This window comes from Acipenser ruthenus, chromosome 7, assembly GCF_902713425.1.
Source record: "Acipenser ruthenus chromosome 7, fAciRut3.2 maternal haplotype, whole genome shotgun sequence".
In the NCBI taxonomy this organism is placed as follows: domain Eukaryota; kingdom Metazoa; phylum Chordata; class Actinopteri; order Acipenseriformes; family Acipenseridae; genus Acipenser; species Acipenser ruthenus.
In genome coordinates, this window is record NC_081195.1 from 3924642 (window position 1) to 3940318 (window position 15677).

At 35.6% G+C, this 15677-nt stretch overlaps 1 pseudogene; it reads right to left on the minus strand.

The window, feature by feature from the left end:
• Positions 1-1315: 1315 nt before the first annotated feature.
• The window catches only part of LOC117415685 (catenin alpha-3-like), a 216080-nt pseudogene continuing 201718 nt past the window's right edge, over positions 1316-15677 (minus strand).

Genomic DNA, 15677 nt, shown 5'->3' on the forward strand with positions numbered 1-15677 from the left:
TAACTGAGTGGTTCTATAAACTATTCTCTACTTTAGTGTTCCAGTGCATCATTTGTTTTCTTTTATTATAGCCTGGGGTGCAAATTTAATTAGTCTCTTGTCAGTTCTGTTTTCCAGCCACCTATGCACCACCATATATATATAGCTTTTGCTTGAGGCAAGCTATCAACAACAGGAGAAAAATATGCTTTCAATTGTAGATATCTTGTTAATTTGGGTACAGGTTTTTTTTTTTTTTTTTTTTTTTAGTGTGTCCAATTATTTCTGTAGAGCACATTTATCTTAGTTTTCCTGTGTTACTTATTAGTTGTACATTATTTAATGTCTGTGAAATGTATTAGATTTGATTGGCATAGTTGGAAGATAAAAAAAAACAAAAAAACATTGGAAACACAAATAAAATGACTATCAAAGGAAAAAGTGCAGAAGACCTATTGAGTCAACTGATTTCTTCATTAGTTATGTTTCTTCATTACTTGTATTTTGGAATCTAGTTGTTTAGATATCAGTTTGGGTAGGGGCGCACATGGCAGAAGAAGGCAGCTTGAACCTATATAGATTTAGTTTAGCTCATAGCATTCCCTCTGTGGTTAAGTCTCAGTTTAAGGAATACCTCTGCTTGTATTTTAATGCAGAGGGTGTGTTGTATGCATTTCATACACTTCTATGCCCTAGGGCTTGTTTTGGAAGATGCTGTGCTGTGTGTTTTCTCCAAGCAGTGCATACCACCCTGGTTTTCTTCTAATATATATGATCTGTGCCCTTTCTTTTCCATTAGCGGTTATCTTTCTATTATATTTTCTCAGATTAAGCCTAGACAGAACAAGAAATTAATTGCAATATTCATTTGGAAAGATTTGGTTTCAAAGAAGGAGATGAACAAGGTTACATTGCATTTAAAACACTCCCAGAAGTTGTGCTATGGGTAAACAAATAACACCAAAAAATACACTTACACAGTAAACTATAGAATCTATTTGTATTTATTTTCAGTTATGCAAGCTTTGAAAGACATGGACAGCTGTGAATATGAATAAACTCCAATCATATCAGGCAGTTTTATGATTTGTAGATGTGTCCTTCATCCTTGACTCAACTATTATTTAGCTTTTTGGAATATATGTCATACTACTTTACACATTCTTGAATATGCAGGTTGGTATAGTATTCTATATAGTACACTATAGTGATCTTGAGGAATAGAGAAGTTCTGTATAGTATGTTATGCTTTTTTTATTTGCATTGTCAAATAGTGTTTTATTATGTTTGTAATACACAAATTAATACTCAAACAATCAATGCCATTAAAGTCATTTTTATTTTTCTTTAACAACATTTAACAGATAGCATTTCTCAGTAGATATAAATATTATTAAAGTGAATTTGAGCACCTTTATGAATGCTTTATCTTTTAAACTAACACACATTGCTGTAAGAGAGTGCACGTTTTGTACTTCCACCTTATTTAAGATCTAACTGGTGGATAAACAATCAGCCTTGAATCTGGAGCGTCCAATGCATACTATCTGGGCTGTGGCTCGATTTAAAGCGGTTAAAGCTTCCTATGTCTTTGTTTCTTCAATACAGTTAATACAGATCATAAATGTTTTATGTGGTTTTCACACATGACTAAGATCTCTAAAACTGAAAAGATAAGGTCACAGCTGATGTATTCATCCAGCATTTCCATTTAGTATACAATACAAAAAGCATGCAGTAGTTTATTGATAAATAAACTTACTATATGCCCCCCTGGCAATAAATAAGTATTCTATGGCTTGGTACTGATTTAATTTTGTATATGCTTGATTCAATAAGGTATATATTGCTTTCAAAGGCTATAACTGGTAATAGGAGGCTGTGTGGTCCAGTGGTTAAAGAAAAGGGCTTGTAACCAGGAGGTCCCCAGTTCAAATCCCACCTCAACCACAGACTCATTGTATGACCCTGAGCAAGTCACTTAACCTCCTTGTGCACCGTCTTTCAGGTGAGACGTAATTGTAAGTGACTCTGCAGCTGATGCATAGTTCACACGCCCTAGTCTCTGTAAGTCGCCTTGGATAAAGGCGTCTGCTAAATAAAACAAATAAATAATAGGCTTTTTGGCATTTAGTAAGCCTTGAACAAGTCGATTTATTTGGTTGTCATAAAAATTTATACATAAGAAACAGGTGGTAGTTTCAAAATAAATATGATGCACATATTGGTTGTATACACGTCAGTAGCGGCTCCTGACTTTAAAAAGTGGGGAAGTTAAAAAACAAATCTGCTTTTCTTGCTTTTTATATATTTATCAGCCAAGATGATTATTGGTTGTTAGTTGCATTGGAAATTAATTATTCTGTGGTTACTTAGTAAAGCCCGGCCATGCAGCATTTGACAGGCTGCACAAAATGTGACAATAAGCAGGTTTATGAGATGATATTAAGAGAGGTAATTTCTCAAAGAACCTATGGTGCAGCGCATAAGGCAAGCATCTGAACATAACTAAAACATGATGGACTTACTTGATTGATCAGTCCTGAGTGATGTCATTTGAAGAATTTTTTTTTTTTTTTTTTTTTACAGCTTGTGGAAGATTTTTTAAATCACTGTAGCCCACAAAAATCTACGGGGAACATGAAAAGCTGAATACTTGCAGTCAACCATTTCGTTTTTTCATACCACAAGCAATTAAAAAGGCAATTTAGACTTTGTAAAGCATGATGTAAGGTGAGTTTTTTTTTTTAACTTTTACAAAATTACATGTAAGCTTTGCCTCCGTAGCCTCTTATGACGATCAGCCACTGATACACATGCTCCCCAGCTTCATGGGAATTGTCAAAAGCACAGTATAGATATACTCTTCCCAACTTCAGTTCCAGGGAGAATATAATTATTTTTCGGTTGCAATAATGAGAAAGGTAATACAGGAATTCTTGATTGAATAAGATATCTGATTAAAACATAAATGTAACACCATCGAACATCCCGATTTCGAGATGTCGAGATGTCAAATTGACACATGGAAAACCTCATCCTTACTCAAGGCTTTCTGTTTTACCTTGGCATTTCTTCTTTAGCATGGTTTTGCATAGACATTGTAAAAGTTAACTATATTTTGTCTTCATAAAGTAAAATAGCAAAGGACTTTGAATACAATTATAAGTCAATTCCTCAACTTGTCAAAAAAGCTCAAATTTCACAACTAAATATTTTTTAAAAGTAAAAGCTTCTAGCAGAGACAAAATCTTTAGGGGAAAAATACATTACAAAAAATGTTGCTGCAATAAGAAACTCTGAAGTGCTAACATCATTACACAATATTGTTAATGCATGTCAGCCTCTTAAAGCATGGCCAAATTGCTTATTTTATTTATATTTTCAAATATATTTTTTCTTAACTATAAGCAGTCACATACTGTATTGCACTTAATTTCAAAATAAATATATGAAGCATTATATTCTTCATAAATGCACTATGCATGTCTTCTGAAAGGATTTTCCACTTCCTTTAACATGAAATTGTGTGCCTTGCTTCCATGTGGGTAATAGGTTTTGAAAATAAACACTACAAGTATTACAGAAAGAGACACCTTGAAATGATCTAATAAGTTGTTATCATCCCTTCATTTTTAACACTTGTATTTTCTTTGCTTTTTTTTTAAAATTACCTTTAGTTTAGAGTGCCCTCAATGTTGATATACTAAATTCACACAGAAGCAAAAGTAAGGAATGGTATGGCAAAACATGTGAAAAATAATGTAGCTGAATTATGTGCCACAATTAACCATGTGCATAACTCTTAGACATTGAAGCATAAATGTATTGCGGGTGACACTGAAAAGGTTAAAGAAAATCTACTTTGTTACGTTAAATAGTGTGTCCTTTACAAAACACGCCCAAACTAGTTACAGAATTGTATAATTCAGGTTTACTGGACGTGTCTTCCTCTAAACTCACTCATAACTTTAACAGGGTGAAAGTTTTCTTTTTAGCAGAACCTTTCCTGACAGCTGCATAAATGTCTTCTGGCTTCTCCTTTTTAATTAGTGGCTTCTTTTCAGGGGCTTTCATTCTCCACATGACAACAGGGTGACGAGGTCCAGTGGGGCTGTGGATTCGGATGATTTTAGTTGATGCAATGTAGGACATCTTTACTGTCTGCACAACAGCATTCATCAGGTTTTTGGCTGCTTGGATAAGGGATGTAACACTATCCAGCTGAAAGAGAAATTACAGTATTTGTAAAGCAAATATGAGAATATAAAAATAATATATCTGCATGTGCATTTAGAACTAATCATTTAGAACTATGGTAATTAATTCACAGACAGTGTAAAGCTTTGTATATCTCGATAGATAATTCCATCTAAATGTCCATCATCGCCTTTTAATAACAGCTATTTGAGTAGTTCAAATAAATATTAAACTAAAAATATTCAGTTCATGTTTGAAGTTAAGTTTTAATGGATATAAACATAACTTGACTTTTAACTTCAGCTGGAACAGAAGCTGGGAAATGTTTTCTACACGTTTTCAAAAGCCAAGTAAGAATATATTGCACCTAATAATGTTCAGATTTTAATGAAGTTTATAACTTAGGTTCGGGGGGATGGACAAATCCTCATTCGCTATGTCATTCAATTATCACCTATTCATTCCCTACTGATTAATCGTCACTATTATAAATACCCCGAGTACTCACCATGCACTTTGCTTTTGTTTCGTTTTCGCAAACCCACCTCCCGCCCCCAGTCACCCTCTTCCATTACTCTTATTCTCAATGGTTAAATAGTACAGCATGTTGCCTGCTAGGTCATTTTCTCACAGGACCTGCTGGCTAATTTCTTGAAAAGCAAACAAGAAGCTACTCATTTTTGTTGGTCGGTAAAAAAAAAAAAGTTTTCCGAATCCTGAATACGCCAAGATTTGCTAAACCTCTGAACTGTTTCAAAACACCACTATCATTGTAGTTGATTACCTTCAGATATAATCTTTACTGTCGTTTTTTTTTTTTTTTTTTTAATAGCTTTCAATGTAGGGTATTGTCATAAAACCATACTTTCAGTAATCCCTGCACACATTCTATAGCTTAATATACCAAGGGTAGAAAATCAGCAGTCTGTAGATGAAAAAAGAAATATAATGTATATTAAGTAATTCTTTAAACAATAAAACCTTGATGAGATGAAGTCATCCCTTGGGAGACACAAAATTAAACAAAGAACTGGTCATTTGTTAAAGTGGAGTCAAAACTAGGAATTAATTTTGTTCAAATGGGGGAAAAAATGTTGTAGCTACTGACTGAAATGATCTAATAAGCCTTACCTGTCTCCTAAAGTGAATATAACATGTATTGATTAATGCTCTTGCGGTTTAAGTCACAAAGAGATATGGTATTGGCAGTCCTGTATTAAACTGCAAAGCAGATGCGTTATAATCTAATGTGATTTCCCTGTATTGCTTAAACATCTGAATAGCTGTACCCTTTGAGATTTAAAATCTCAATTACACAGGGCCATACATAAGGGAAACGTGAACTACAAGCGGAAGGCTACTGCTGTGTAGGGTTCCCACCTCTGACTTACAAAAAACCGGGACACCAGAGTCATTTCATACAAAAATAAATAAATAAATAAATCATATACTTTGACAATTAATGTCCCGGGAAGTCTTACAGATTTCCCAGGACAGCTGCCTCAAAAAGAGAACAATCCAAGCAAAACCAGAACGGGTGGCAACCCTACTGCTGTGTAATTATTTTATTATTTGAATACTGTATATTGTATGTCTTATTGTTTAGTAGAATGCAGAATGTCAAAAAGGGATGATAAGAAAAAGGAAGGTTTGCTGGGCCTAACAGGTCTTTATGTTCCAAACATTATCATTTTAAACCCAACCAATCCACTCAATTCACTTTTTTTATTTTTCTTTGTATCCAAGACTTTCCAGTTTTCATGAAGTCTTCATGCAGTTTTCTTTTTAACTGTCTCTCGTTTTGGTTCCTTGACTGTTTTTTTTTGTTGTTGTTTATCTCCCACAGCACAGCCCTCATATATATGTATTAAAGATACTGAGTTGCACCACTTTTTGATTCCATACCCCGTCTCTTTTCAAAATAAATATGTTGCACACAATACGCTCCAGCCATGCCTCAAGCAGCAGACATTGTTATAACGTAAACTGCTGTGAAAAGAAGGTACTGTACCAAAAACAGTGTTTCTAGAGAATAATAGTGTATTATAACACTGAATAAAACACATAATGTTCACATAATAGGAAAATATATTCCATTCTTTACTTACTGCAGATGTGATGAGCGCTCCACCCAAGCTCTGAATTTCAGATTTCACCTGACTGCAAATTTTCAGCTGATGGGAGTAAAGCTGGATCTGCTCCAGATAAGACAGCAAATCCTGTTTACAGGATGGATCTGGGCACTGCACAAAACATGAAGAAGCACAGATACGGTTATATGCAGTAACAGAGCTAAGTTTCCATTTGCACAGTAAAACTGTTCTTTCAAAGTGAATCTCTTCTTGTTCTACTGTAATATCAAAGTGGGGCTGCTGCCTGTTCCACATGCAGTCTGAAACTGGACATTGAAGATTACCTATAAAACAAGGCACATCATCATTGTGGTTCCTTTTATTTATTTATTTATTTTTTGGGCGGGGGTTGTCTTTCATTGCAGTCTGAACTTTGGATGATCTGCTTGTTGATGTCATTGGGCCACTTTCTGATGTTATTTAGGAAGACAGTTTCTGCCAAAATTCCAATTCAACTGGACTGCATTTAAAATTGCTTTCAAAGCAGTCATGTGACAGATGGAAATGAAGCATGAATAACCAATAACATGTCCTGACTTTGGTTTTGTTTCAAAGTTGTTCAAACATTTTGATTGATTAAATAAAACTGTATCCTCAACAGAGCAGGAGCTTGTCACATACTATATGGGCATTTTGTAATAAGTAGAGAATTGTCTTCAGTATTGAAGGTAATCAGACAAACACATGTATTTAAAAGATAACACTGTTGCAGACTGCTATTACAACCAAAAAATCTAAAAGAAAAAAGGGGTCATCAGAATCCTCTGTCTTCTAGAGTAATGCGTTTTTGATGAAATTGTTCAAAGTGAACTGATAAATGGTGCAATGGTTGAGAACATACTGAAAAACAAACACAATCTAGGTGAAAAACTATTTCCATTAGCCACCAGCAGAACTGTAGCGCAAAAGGTCAATACAAATAATTTAGCTGCAAATTTTGTTCATAAATTCTCAGTTTTGCTTGATTTAATCACTTTTACTGGAGGAATACATTTGTTCTCAGCAGTTCTTTTTAGCTGTCAGGTTCCACACAGCCAACCACATTTGTGTATTTCCAGTGATTTTTCATAAGACAAATGTAGGCTAACATTAACTTGTATTCATTGAATAGGTCCACAGGTAGTAGACCTTAACAAGACAAACTACTGGTCATATTCTGCGTAAGATATAGTGCTGTAAACCTTATAAAAGGCATACAGTAAGTGCTTTTTTTCAAAGGGATTGTACATTTATAGTGTATAAAAGAAGCATACACTACACACACAGTTACAATACTAGGATCATCACTATACAACATTATATTTTTCAAGTACTTCTATGGTCGTTTTTAGAATCAAAACTAGAAATCATCTAGTGCCTGTATTGCATTGATATCAACAACACAGAAAGGACCTTGTCTCCATGTTTTTTTTTTTGATGGGCAGACCCTACACAGACACTGTCCCTGAACACCATACTAGAAGTCTGGCAAGGCCCTCCAGCAGCTGATACTTTTTTGAAGCTTATGAATACTGTAATTCCACATACGTAATACTCCTAAATTATACCTGTCATGCACTTCCACTCACTATATATGTCTCAAAGGTGCAGTTTTGAAAGAAACATGGTATCACAAACATGTATTTTCATTTTGAAACATGTATAGAATATTTATTCTGTCATGTGTTTTAATATATATATATATTTACAACATTTATAAATATCAAGAAACGAGTGGATATAAGCATATACTATATCATTAACTAAATGGATCGGGTATGTTTTTTTCCCTTATTACTGATAATAATGAAATAAATAACTATTATTTTTATTTATAAATATTTATTTTGAGACGATAAATCGAGAGTAGTGTCCATTATTGCATATAAAGACCCTGAGAATAAACGTGTATTATGTCATTGCAATCACTCAGGTGAAACAATGTCTTGTAATTTGCCCAAACATCAATATTTTTCAACAAAACTTTCAGGAAGTATTGTAAGTTCCCTCGGGTCATAGAATAATGTGTTTTTGTTTTTATACATGTATCTCTAAGCAGAATACATAATTAAAAATACTTTTTAAATAAATGAATATTGTGTTTTCAGAAGACCCTTGGAAACTGTTAATTTTACCTACCTGTTTAGCAATCTGTCGAGCCAGAACATCCATTCTGCAACCGGCATCTGAAATCATCATTGCAGCATTGATGATATCGGAGATGAGCTTCAGTGGTCCTTTCCCTCTATAAATAATGTATTGACATTAATGTGCCATCACTGCCAGACGGAAGACTGAGCCCCTACAGTATTTCAATTATATTAAACGGTATATATATATATATATATATATATATATATATATATATATATATATATATGTATATATATATATATATATATATATATATATATATATATATATATATATATATATATACATATATATATATATATATATATATATATACATACTACATATATATATATATACAGACGTGCTCAAATCTGTTGGTACCCCTCCACAAAAAATGAAGAATGCACAATTTTCTCTGAAATAACTTGAAACTGACAAAAGTAATTGGCATCCACCATTATTTATTCCATATTTAATAGAAATCAGACTTTGCTTTTGATTTTTTATTCAACATAATATTGTAAATAAGAAAACAAATGAAAATGGCATGGACAAAAATGATGGGACCGCTAACCTAATATTTTATTGCACAACCTTTAGAGGCATCACTACAATCAAACGTTTTCTGTAGCTCTCAATGAGACTTCTGCACCTGTTAACAGGTAGTTTGGCCCACTCTTCCTGAGCAAACTGCTCCAGCTGTCTCAGGTTTGATGGGTGCCTTCTCCAGACTGCAAGTTTCAGCTCTTTCCATAGATGTTCGATAGGATTCAGATCAGGACTCATAGAAGGCCACTTCAGAATAGAATGTTTTGTTCTTATCCATTCTTGGGTGCTTTTAGCTGTGTGTTTTGGGTCATTATCCTGTTGGAGGACCCATGACCTGCGACTGAGACAGAGCTTTCTGACACGGGGCAGTACGTTTCGCTCCAGAATGCCTTGATAGTCTTGAGATTTCATAGTGCCCTGCACAGATCCAGGCACCCTGTGCCAGGCGCAGCAAAGCAGCCCCAAAACATAACCGAGCCTCCTCCATGTTTCACTGTAGGTATGGTGTTCTTTTCTTTGAAAGCTTCATTTTTTCGTCTGTGAACATAGAGCTGATGTGACTTGCCAAAAAGCTCCAGTTTTGACTCATCTGTCCAAAGGACATTCTCCCAGACGGATTGTGGCTTGTCAATATGCATTTTAGCAAATTCCAGTCTGGCTTTTTTATGTTTTTCTTTCAAAAGTGGAGTCCTCCTGGGTCTTCTTCCATGGAGCACACTTTCGCTCAAAAAGCAACGGATGGTGCGATCAGAAACTGACATACCTTCACCTTGGAGTTCAGCTTGTTTCTCTTTGGCAGTTATCCTTGGTTCTTTTTCTACCATTCGCGCTATCCTTCTGTTCACTCTGGGGTCGATTTTCCTCTTGCGGCCGCGCCCAGGGAGGTTGGCTACAGTTCCATGGACCTTAAACTTCTTAATAATATTTGCAACTGTTGTCACAGGAACATCAAACTGCTTGGAGATGGTCTTGTAGCCTTTACCTTTACCATGCTTGTCTATTATTTTCTTTCTGATCTACTCAGACAACTCTCTCCTTTGCTTTCTCTGGTCCATGTTCAGTGTGGTGCACACAATGATACCAAACAGCACAGTGACTACTTTTCTCCATTTAAATAGACTGAATGACTGATTACAAGATTGGAGACATGTGTGGTACTAATTAAAGAAACTAATTAGTTTGAAATATCACTATAATCCAATTATTTATTATCTTTTCTAAGGGGTATCAACAAATGTGTCCAGGCCATTTTAGAATATCTTTGTAGAATAAGCAATAATTCATCTCTTTTCACAGCTTCTTTGCTTTATTCTATGACATACCAAAGGCATGCAAGTATACATGATAAAATAGCTTTTAATTTCATCAAGCATTATTTCAATGAGCTGTAAGGGTACCAACAAATTTGAGCATGTCTGTATATATATATATATATATATATATATATATATATATATATATATATATATATATATATATATATATATATAGTCATACTGAGAGATACTAATGTGCATCTACACAAGGTATTGGAAAATCCCTGAAGGCTACATGAACTTAAAAACCAATCTGTAACACCATCTGCAAAAGAAAAACCCTACTGCACTGACTTACCCTTCACGCACTAGCTACATCTTTAAAATACCATATAAACTGTTGTTTTGTAAAACAGCACCCTTGTGGTAAACAGATAGCTTGCAGATAGCAAAGTTCTAAAATGCTTAAGACTGAAAAATTTTAATATATTGATCACAGCACTTACAATGAAAGATTACTACGATAGGTTTCTGCTTAGCACATGACACTTGAACATGTTAAAATGGCTAGTTCATTGTATTATTATTTAAATTGCAATTTAAGGTAGCAGCTTCCCTTTTATTAATAGTCATGTTACCCCTTGGATCTTGCCTTGTGGAAGCCAAGTCTTATGAAGCGGACCTCCAACAGTGGGGTCAATTATTATTATTATTATTTATTTTTTTTGCAATTCATTTTCATAATTACCTGGTGAAATCTGTCATCTCCATCATAATCATACACATCTTCTTAGCAAGCACAATGATATCATTGCTGGTGTCATCCCAGATTTCAATCTCTGCATCCAGCTTACTCTTCACCTTTTTAAAATCGGCTACTTGCTCCGCTATCTTTGCTTTTTCAGACTCTGGCAATTGTGTCATCTTTGCCTAGAAATGAAGTGAGACTTAACACATTTGACATGGAAATCAACAGACAAAACTGTTTTTTTGGAGTTTTTTTTTAGCATCACAAGCATTCAATTCAATCCTAGGAATATTTTTACTTTCTTGCAAATTCAACGCTTTTACAGCAACTTTAATCCTCTCAAATGCTCTTTTGCAATTGCTTCAAAATATATCCCTTAGTCTTCATTAACTTACAATCAGTATGCAAGGCACAAGCTCTTACCACTACTGATCATTGCCTAATTAAATAATTTCCAGTGTTGATTAAGAAAAGTGTAATTGTAATTGATATATTGTATCACCCTTGAAGTGATGTGGGAGTATCCTTGGCATGTAAGATCATTCATTTACCTACATTTAGAGCAGGCGTTGCTGTGGAAGACTTCAGAGTTTAAATCAGACTTGATAAAACAAAGCCACTGCTTACCTTAACCCTTTGCTGACGGCCCATTATAATTTCAATTGAATTCAATCGATGATGTAATTGCTTACTACGCGGTGACAAGTGTGTTATTGTTTTTCAAATTAGCATAAAAACCTTTATCTGACTTCAGACTATCTAACAAACAGTTAGTCCGGTCTGTAGTTAAAGATCGATATTTTTATTTCATTTTTAGCAACTTTTTTTTTGTGCATTATGGCTATTTATAACATAGCGATGGCTTGTCCTTGTGTGATGTAATGTGTGAACGCCCATACCCTGTCTGTCTTCCCCTCCGTTTGGACACTGGTGTGGCTGCGACTTTCATAATCCTCTTCTAAATCAGATACATCTTCAAGTTCCTCTGGAGTCTGTAAAAATACAATACTTTTTTGAGATTTTACACACAGGTTTTATGAACGTGATCAGTATGCATGTTTAGTCCAAGTAGCTCATGCACATATACTGTACTGTATGTATGCTGTTTTTTACTGTATGTATTTGTCAATATTGAAAGTTTCTTCACAATATAGGTCTAATTGCCTTCTAATACTAGATATTTCAAATATTTGAGACTTAACATTATGGCTGGACAATGGCACAAATCCTTATTCACTGAAGTTGCAGTGGAATTTCTATACAGTGCCTACTGTATTTTAACTATTAACTCTTGAGGGGAATCTGCCCATCACTATTGATTTCATTTGATGGGAGTGCCACAGCCATTTCAACTCTACCTGTGGAATGTAGACTTCCCACAGCCAGGACATGAACCTGAGCTCCACCGACTGATGAAAGAATCTCAAAATACAAATGTGGTCCACAAAACAATTACTTGGCATGCATTTTAGGATCAAAATAAACAATCGGGTGCATATTATATTTTTTTATCTTTTAATTTATTAAGAACAAACTTATGTGTAATGTTTGTTATTTCTAATGAGACAATTCAATATTCACAAAATATTTCTCTTACACTCATGAGTTCTCTTCTTAACGACATATATTCTTCAGAAAAGTCAATAATGTAAATGCCACTGCCACTGAATTAAGAGGGTTTCAAACATATTTTATGAGCTTTGCTTGAATCTATACACTTCCTAAATGGTTTCCTCGCTCTTGGCTATTAAATGTCAGGTTCAGAATTGCTCCTCAACCACTCTGTCCCTGTTGCTCATACATTGCAAGCAATTATGTTTTTGTATCACACAAGTGCAATGTTAGTTTGGCTTTACTTCATATGGTATTTCCAATTGTCACAAGTGGTTCTGGTCTTTTTTTCTTGTGCTATAAGAAACTACATCCTTTTGCATGGAAGGCTTTGTTGCATTGGTGCATGGCTCTTCGCTGGGACCAGATTCAGCTACAATGTGTTTACCCACTAATGATATAGATGAGAAGATAGATTGGAAACCCAATGACATGAAAAATAACAGTGGCCCACAACAGTGTTCTGGATGGTGGGGATACCTCTTAAAATTGCCTGTTGTGTTCAAATTGAAATGCATGAAGGAAACAGTTATCAATCCAGAACCATTGTTTCTGGTGAAAGACTGATTCTGAACAGACGGTCTAAATGCAAGTCTCTGGTAAACTTTGGATATGACAAATGCCAGAGCGGGCTGTCAATGACAAAGCCAAAACCTTGCCTGGCCTGTAGCCACATGGTCAAGCACTGCCAAATGCTATTTGAATGTAGTGACCCTGAAGGGATGTCATTTTCACATTTCAATGTTGATCCAGACAATGTGAGAAGAGTCGAATGTGTTGGTTGAAACAGATCACACAGTTAAATGGGCTCATTTGGGTAGACTGGAGTGTAAGGAGGGTGTCCCTGCCAAATGTGTTCAGGTGTCCTGCAGGTATGAAGTAAAGGCTGTTGTCACCCACACCTGTGATGTGAAAAGATGGCTGTCTTGGCCGGTGATGGTTTTTACAGAACCACTGGACCAGAAAGGGAATTTGAATCGTGTTGGAGCTGGGCTGATCTGATTGATATGGGCTGGATGCTGTAAATTAATTGTTGAAATACACTGCTCAGAAAATGTTATGATATACTCTTTATTAGCTTATAGTAACATTGTAGGATTATGTATTCCTTTTTTAATATTCTGTGTAGCTAGTAGAAAATATTATTAGTAGATCTGTGTAAAGTTTGTGTGGAGAGTTCATTGTATAAAGGCTTCGGCTAACCTGCTGAATGTTCTAAGCCTTTCTTATCAGGCAAATAATTTTGAACTAAGCACAAAGCCTCCTTAAACATTCCCATCTAGTGAGAGAAGAATAACAAACTCAATGAAAAGAGACAATATGTTTAGAAATGAGCATTGCCAAGGAGGCTAAAACCAATTCCAAAACGTTTTTTTCCAATATTATAACAGCAAAAAAAACATTCAAGGAGGAAGTAAAATGTCTAAGAGATACAAATGGCAAAATCATAGATGAAGAGAAAAAAATAGCAAATATAGTATAACAGAGGCAGAAGTGTTAAAGGGACTAGGAGCTTTTAAAATAGACAAATCCCCTGGGCCGGATGAGATCCTCCCAATGGTACTCAAGGAAATGAAAGAAGTTATCTACAAACCGCTAACCAAGATCATGCAACAGTCTCTTGAGACAGAGTTGTACCAACAGACTGGAAAATTGCAAACGTAATACTGATCCATAAAAAGGGAGACAAAACCAAATCAGGTAACTACAGACCAATAAGCCGGACTTCCATTACATGCAAACTTATGGAAACTATAATAAGATCCAAAATGGAAAATGGTAACAGTATCCTGGGAGACAGTCAGCATGGTTTTAGGAAAGGGAGATTGTGCCTAAATAACCTGCTTGATTTTTTTGAGGATGCAACATCAACAATGGATAACTGCAAAGCATATGACATGGTTTATTTAGATTTCCAGAAAGCTTTTGACAAACTCCCGCATAAAAGAATAATTCTCAAACTGAGCACAGTAGGGATTCAAGAAAATACATGCACATGCATCAGGGAGTGGTTAACAAGTAGAAAACAGGAAGTACTGATTAGAGGAGAAACCTCAAAATGGATCGTGGTAACCAGTGGTGTACCACAGGGATCAGTATTAGGTCCTCTGCTCTTCCTAACCTACATTAATGACTTAGATTCTGGTATAGTAAGCAAACTTGTTAAATTTGCAGATGACACAAAAATAGGTGGGGTGGCAAACACTGTTGCAGCAGCAAAGGTCATTCAAAATGATCTAGACAGCATTAAGAACTGGGCAGACACAGAGACATTTAATATAGCAAAATGTAAGGTACTGCATGCAGGCAATACATATGGGAGTGTGACAGAAATATACGGAGTTTTGGTTGTAAATGTCCCTTCCGACCTGTGAGGGCGCTAAGCAGCAAAAGGGGAAGGCTTTGGACGGGCTGGTCTGACAGTTCTTTCCGACGGGCTGGTCTGACACTTCTTTCCCCGGGCCAGGAAGTCGGTCAGTCTGGAAGAAGGCGAGACTGTTGCAGGAATGTATTGACCCGGAAGGGAAACAACGTAGAAGCTGCAGACAGTAGAGACAGCTGCACTCGTTTACCAAGGGGTCATGCGTGATAGCATAAAGGGGACGGAGAATCGTAAATCTTTTCCTTCGCTTGGTTCAGAGAAGCACGGAACTGGAAGGACCGGGAGAGTTCCCAATTGAATTGTGAAAAGTGTTTGTGAGTGTTTTGTTAGTTTTTGTCACTGTTAGTAATTGTCTTTTGTTTGTAAATTCACTAGATGGCTAACACGTCTCCAGAGCTGTCACCTTGGGCCAGCACTACCCAGAACAGCACTGCACCACAGTCACTGTTAAATTGTTAGCACCCACCACCAACACTACTGCACGTACCTGGTCTGGTGACCGTGTACTGTATTGTGGGGCAGATAACATGTACTATTATTTGGTCTGCAAACCATTTATCGTTTCCCTCCAAGCTTTACACATTGGTGTGTATTGCCGGAGGATTATTGTTTGGTTGCCAGACCGGGACTTTCATCAATAAAATAAGCCCCTTTTCCAAACCGGATTACAGTTTCTTTGTGTGATTATTTCTGAACTGCATCAA